The following is a 7191-nucleotide window of genomic DNA, read 5'->3' as shown; positions in this document are numbered from 1 at the left end:
GTATTGAGGATGCTTCACTTTCAGCCATCGCTCAGTAGGTAGTACTGTCCCCTCTGAGTCTGAAGGTTGTGGGTTCAAGTTCCACTTCAGACACTTGAGCACAAAAGCCAGGCTGACACTCCAGTGCAGTACTGAAGGAGTGCTGCACTGACGAAGGCTCCATCTTTCAGATGAAACGTTAAACTGAGACCCCGTCTTTCCTCTCAGCTGGACGTAAAAGATTCCATGGCACTATTCGAAGAAGAGCAGGTGAGTTCTCCCTGGTGTCCTGGATAATATTTATCCCTCGCCCGTCTCTGCCCCTATTTCAGCCCATAATACCCTCGTCCATGCTTTTGTTACTTCTAGATGACTATTCTAATGCTCTCCTGGCCGTCCTCCCACTTTCCACCCTCTGTAAAGGTGGCACGACAAAAAAACACAAAAATAGTCCCTTCTTATTCATTTCTGCCTTCAACTTAGCAGCTAGCACCCCTGAATACCAATTATAAATAGGTATGATTATGCCATGATTGGAAAGTGTGACATAAAAAAATCAGTGGAAAATATTTTTTTTAAACCTGAACCTTTGTTTTTGCATTGAAATAAATATAAAGGTCAATACGATGCACTGGGTGTTTAAGAAATAAATAAACTTTACTGTAACTTCAGTTTAATTTTTACATAAAAAAAGTCAAGAAAAAGAAAAGGTTACTTGACCCATTAAGCTGATTCCTCCTAATGTAGCAACCAAGTATATTTTTGAATTATCCTAAAGTCCTTGCCTCCATTGTCCTGCTTGGCAGATTATTCCAAACATTTAGGGGTTCAACTTCTGCTAAAAGTCCAGTGGCGGTGTAAGCGCATTTGTGCCAGGACATTTTGGATTCCTGGACCCTATTGGCTCTAAAGTTTGAAATTGAGCTTTTTCTGCTGTATATAGTGCTGAGATGAGGCAGAAGGACAGCCAATTTCATCATTTAAGGTGCCTTAAATGGTAGGGGCAGCAGTGAAGTTGAAAATAAACAAAACAGGAACAAAGAAATATCTACTTGCAGTGCAAAGGAACCAAAAGTGTCCAAAAATGAGGGCTATCTCATCAAAGGTTGTATAGTTTGAAAACTGCTAACAGTTCTGCACACCTGCAGGAGTATCATAGTAAGTACAGCACAGGAGGAGGCCATTCAACCCATCATGCCTGTGCCGGCTCTTTGACAGAGCTTTCCAATTAGTCCCATTCCTCTGCTCTTTCCCCATAGCCCTGCAAATTTTTTCCCTTCGAGAATTTATCCAATTCCCTTTTAAAAGTTACTATTGAATCTGCTTCCACCACCCTTTCAGGCAGTGAATTCCAGACCATTACAACTCGCTGCGTAAAAAAAAATGTTTCCTCATGGTCGCTTCTGGCTCTTTTGCCGATCACCTTAAATGTGTGTCTTCTGGTTACTGACCTCTCTGTCACTGGAAACAGTTTCTCCTTATTTACTCTGTCAAAACCGTTCATGATTTTGAACACCTCTATCAAATCTCCCCTTAACCTGCTAGAAATCAGAAAATGCTGGAGAAGCTCAGGAAGTGTTAGGATTAGCTCTGTTTCTTTCTCCACAGATGCTGCCTCACTTGCTGAGCTTCTCCAGCATTTTCTGTTTTTATCCCCTTAAACTTCTTGTCCTAAGGAGAACAAACCCAGCTTCTCCAGTCTCTCTTCATAACTGAAGTCCCTCATCCCTGGCACCATTCTAGTAAATCTCTTCTGCACCCTCTCTAAGGTCTTGACATCCTTCCTAAAGTGTGGTGCCCAGAATGGAACAATACTCCAGCTGAGGCCTAACTAGTTTTTATAAAGGTTTAGCATATGCTTTTACAGACAATGGCATACTGTATTTGCATTCCCAGGGCAGCAAGGGTGCCACCCACCAACCATAACATTAAAGGCATTGATGAGGATCGCAGCACAGGCCTCCTGCATCCCCAGACCATGCCATTGCAGCGTTTGTTATTTGAACGTACTCATGTTAAGACGATTCTCTCACGTCAAGGTTGTTGTTATTACTCTGAATGGATGTTCCCCAAATTTTCACTTTGTTCTTTGCACAGCTGGTGAGTGACTTGTTGGTTGTTTCCAGTATTTTCTGTTTTTTCTTTAAGATTACAATTGTATTCTGCCACTGTGTTGCTTGGAAACTGGTCACTTGCTCACTTATAAAGCCGTTTGTTTACAACCGCATGGTGCAATGGTAATCTGGAACAATTCTCAATCCTTGCCTCCAGCTGATATAGAAAAAGAAGATCGCAACATTGATGGGGATATAAATCCTGATGCACTATTACACTGAGAAGTTGTCAGATTATCCACCCAGTTACTACCTTCCTAGTTAAAGATTATTAAAGGTTATTTAAGAGATTAAAAGAATCTGCGCATCTTTTTAATTAAAGTCCAGGTCTGTGGAACAAAGGAAGAGCAATAATCACCACTGATTGGCCAACTGACTTAACCCATCCTCTCGAGTTCTGATTGGTGATTTTCGTTACTCCAACCAATCAAATGGCACCTGAGTAACAGCCAATCATGATATTGGCCGGCAGGTTGGCGCCTGGACTATAAATAGCGTCATCCCTGTGTCAGTCTGGCCTTGATGTGGAGATGCCGGTGATGGACTGGGGTTGACGATTGTAAACAATTTTACAACACCAAGTTATAGTCCAACGATTTTTATTTGAAATCTACAAGCTTGCGGAGGCTTCCTCCTTCGTCAGGTAAAGGAAGCCTCCGAAAGCTTGTAGATTTCAAATAAAAATCGTTGGACTATAACTTGGTGTTGTAAAATTGTTTACAATCAGTCTGGCCTGTTCTTGCTTCAACAGCGCTTGAACGGAACGCCGTCTGAACTTTTAAAATCTCCCCACCCAACCTTTCAAGATAATAATTTCTATAAACCCTGAAATAAAACCTTTCAGATGGACTCCCAAGTTCGCCAGAATTATCACCGAGCCAGCAAGGCGGCCATCAACAGCCAAGTCAGCATGGAGCTCTCTGCTTCCTATGTCTATCTCTCCATGATGTGGAGATGCCGGTGATGGACTGGGGTGGACAAATGTAAGGACGAAGGAGGAAAGCTCCGAAAGCTTGTGATTTCAAATAAAACTGTTGGACTATAACCTGGTGTTGTAAGACTCCTTACATTTATCTCTCCATGGTGGGTGAACCTGTGCCTGGAATAACCAGTGTCTCCGTGATGAATCTCGAAATCTAAAATAAGAATTATTGTGTAGGATTTAAAGTTTGAGGTTTATGGCCAGTATATAAAACTGTAAATATTTCCTGAACCTGCTCACCTCTTGTATCTGGTTACTTGTTTCATATTCTTTTTGCATTGGTTTATGCCAAGCTTTAATAAAATTAGAACCTGGTAAAATGTACCTTCTTTAATAAACTTTTATTTCTTAGTCTTACTACTTGATGACGTTGCCCTTCACAATTTTGCCAAGTTTTTCAGGAACAATTACGTGAGGAACATGAGCATTCGGAGAAACTGCTGAAATACCAGAATGAGCACGGGGGTTGCATCTTCCTGAAGGATGTTAAGGTTTGTGATGTTAATGCCTGCAACTGTAAAAGCTTCCCTTGGAATACTGTTGGGGATTTTGAACGTTAAAGTTGTTTGTATCTCAACAATACTAAAATATACTACAATAGTGCTTGCCTTAAAGGTGAGTCTATTATTCCTTCGGGAACTGTAACTGGTATAAATCTAGTTGCTCTTGGTGTATGAAGTGTCAAATTTCTAGTGTCCCATAGCTAGGAATTACAGCCCTGTTCGTTTATAAAAGTACCTCATTCTTTCACATGTGTTCCATCACTTTTTACTGTTACCCATTACAAGGAAGGTGTTTTTGTCAGGGCCCCCATTAATGCTGCTGTGACCAAGCAGTTTTTTAAAATTCGTTCATGGGATGTGGGCATCGCTGGCAAGGCCAGCATTTATTGCCCATCCCTAATTGCCCTTGAGAAGGTGGTGGTGAGCTGCCTTCTTGAACTGCTGCAGTCCGTGTGGTGAAGGTCCTCCCACAGTGCTGTTAGGAAGGGAGTTCCAGGATTTTGACCCAGCGACGATGAAGGAACAGCGATATATTTCCAAGTCGGGATGGTGTGTGACTTGGAGGGGAACGTGGGTTTGGGAAGTGCTGTCGAAGAAGCCTTGGCGAGTTGCTGCAGTGCATCCTGTAGATGGTACATGCTGCAGCCACCGTGCACCGGCGGTGAAGGGAGTGAATATTTAGGGTGGTGAATGGGGTGCTAATCAAGCGGGCTGCTTTGTCCTGGATGGTGTCGAGCCTCTTGAGTGTTGTTGGAGCTTCACTCATCCAGGCAAGTGGAGAGTATTCCATCACACTCCTGACTTGTGCCATGTAGATGGTGGAAAGGCTTTGGGAGTCAGGAGGTGAGTCACTGACCTGCTCTTGTAGCCACAGTATTTATGTGGCTGGTCCGGTTAAGTTTCTGGTCAATGGTGACCCCCCCCCCCCCCCCAGGATGTTGATGGTGGGAGAATTCGGCGATGGTAATGCTGTTGAATATCAAGGGGAGGTGGTTAGACACTTGTTGGAGATGGTCATTGCCTAGGACTGCATTAGTGGCCTGATTGCCTCTACATCTCCCTCTTTTCTCTTTCTCCCCCCCCGCTCTCCAAGTTCGCCAGGTTACAACACCAGGTTATAGTCCAACAGTTTTATTTGAAATCACAAGCTTTCGGAGCTTTCCTCCTTCGTCCTTACATTTGTCCACCCCAGTCCATCACCGACATCTCCACATCATGGAGAGATAGACATAGGAAGCAGAGAGCTCCATGCTGACTTGGCTGTTGATGGCCGCCTTGCTGGCTCGGTGATAATTCTGGCAAACTTGGGAGCCCATCAAGATGAAGAATACTTGATGTGCAATTAAAAATACAACTCTATATTGCATGCCCCACACTACCTGTTCATTATTAATCAGTTTCCTGTTATTTTCAGAAACCAGAACAAGATGAATGGGGTTCTGGTTTGGAGGCAATGCAATATGCCCTACAGCTTGAGAAGACTGTGAACCAGAGTCTACTGACTGCACAAACTTGCCTCTGTGCAAATGACCCTCATGTAAGCATTTTTCTCATTTTATGTGCTTGTATGGTGAGTATTTTTGCTATGCTGTGAAAAACAACTGTATGTGTATGCTCTTTTAAAACTTTAATCAATGGTGTTATGCTGGTGTAGCTCATAACCACTTAAATGCATCACTAAGGATGTGATGCATGTGTCTCTTGGACCTGGTATTTCTGAAACATTAAGTTGTTGACTATAATTTCAAGCTTAAAATATTGAACTGCATGCCTTTTCTGTGATTTTCTGGAGACTCACTATCTGAATGAACAAGTTGAAGCCATTAAGAAACTTGGAGACTTCATCACAAATCTGAGGCGTATGGGATCACCACAGAATGGCATGGCTGAATACTTGTTTGATGAACTCACTCTAGGGCAGAGCCGCTAATGTGACATCTGGCTTTTGCCTACAGTGCAAGCATTCCACCACTGTGTACTTTTACTGTGTCTGTCAAGTGTTTCATGAGTGGTACTGAGGTTTTTCTAATGGTAAAGCGAATATTTTACATCAAAGTTCTTTCATTGTATAAACTGGTGGAATACTGACCTAAAGCAACTGTAACAGAAGTGATGATTGGTAGAGACAATTAACCAGCAACTGCAACTCTAGTTCTTGCTGGCATCAAACTTGATGTGAACCAAATTTGTGTCCCGTACAATGACCATTGTTGTAAAATGCAGGACATGACTGGTAATAAAGCATGGTCGTTACCTATTTACTTGATAATAAAAGTGGAATCTGAATTTTGGTCAGGCTTTTTTCTTCTAAAACTGAGCTAGTGCCATTTGTTTTTACAGATGAGAAATTAAATTATGGTAAAGTATAGGCTAGCTTTGAATTGCCTGCTGCTAGACTTAAGGCTGAAAGCTACCACAGTTCAAAATTGATCTAGAATCAAGGAAAAGTTACAGCATGGAAGGAGGCCATTCGGCCATCAAGTCCGCACCGGCTCTACGCACAAGCAATCCACCTAGTCCCACTGCCCCCCCCCCCCCCCCCCAGCATGATTAAACCTGCCTCCACCACTCCCGCGGGCAGTACATTCCAGATCCTAACCAGTCGCTGCGTAAAAAAGTTTTTCCTTATGTCACCTTAAATCTATGCCCTCTGGTTCTTGATCCTCCCACCAATGGGAACAGTTTCTCTCTATCTATTCCTACTAGACCCTTCATGATTTTGAATACCTCTATCAAATCTCCTCTCAACCTTCTCTATCCCAAGGAGAACAATCCCAGCTTCTCCAGTCTATCCATGTAATTTAAGTCCCTCATCCCTGGAACCATTCTAGTAAATCTCCTCTGCACCCTCTCTAAGGCCTTCACATCCTTCCTAAAGTGCAGTGCCCAGAACTGGACACAATACTCCAGTTGTGGCCGAACTCGTGTTTTATAAAGGTTCATCAGGACTTCCTTGCTTTTGTACTCTATGCCTCTATTTATAAAGCCCAGGACACCGTATGCTTTTTTTTAACCTTTCTCAACCTGCCTTGCCACCTTCAATGATTTGTGCACATACACCCCCAGGTCCCTCTGTTTCTCCACCCCTTTTAGAATTGTGCCCTCTAGTTTATATTGCCTCTCTTTTCCTACCGAAATGCATCACCTCGCATTTTTCTGCATTGAACTTCATCTGCCCATGTGTCCGCCTATGCCACCAGCCTGTCTATATCCTCTTGAAGTCTATTACTATCCTCCTCACTGTTCACTACCCTTCCAAGTTTTGTGTCATCTGCAGATTTTAAAATTGTGCCCTGTACAACCAAGTCCAAATCATTAATATATATCAAGAAAAGCAGTGGTCCCAGCACTGACCCCTGGGGAACACCACTGTACACCTCCCTCCAGTCCGAAAAACAACCGTTCACCACTACTCTCTGTTTCCTGTCATTTAGCCAATTCTATATCCATGTTGCTATTTCCCCCTTTATTCCATGGGCCGCAATCTTAATAGCAAGCCTCCATGTGGCACTTTATCAAACGCTTTTTGAAAATCCATATACACCACGTTAACTGCATTGCCCTCATCTACCCTCTCTGTTACCTCATTAAAAAACTCTATCAAGTTGGTTAA

The 7191-nt window shown here is 42.9% G+C and overlaps 1 long non-coding RNA gene across 1 annotated transcript; it reads left to right on the top strand.

Moving 5' to 3' along the window:
• The first annotated feature begins 2783 nt into the window (after positions 1–2783).
• LOC137305306 (uncharacterized) lies at positions 2784–5864 on the top strand. Its single transcript, XR_010958697.1, has 2 exons — positions 2784–3566; positions 4993–5864. It is a non-coding gene; the product is annotated as an uncharacterized lncRNA (long non-coding RNA).
• The last annotated feature ends 1327 nt before the right edge of the window (positions 5865–7191 follow it).

The sequence above is a fragment of the Heptranchias perlo genome, chromosome 40, assembly GCF_035084215.1.
Source record: "Heptranchias perlo isolate sHepPer1 chromosome 40, sHepPer1.hap1, whole genome shotgun sequence".
NCBI classification, from domain to species: Eukaryota; Metazoa; Chordata; class Chondrichthyes; order Hexanchiformes; family Hexanchidae; genus Heptranchias; species Heptranchias perlo.
Note: the sequence above shows the minus strand (reverse complement) of the source record. Positions and strands in the feature narration are given on the sequence as shown.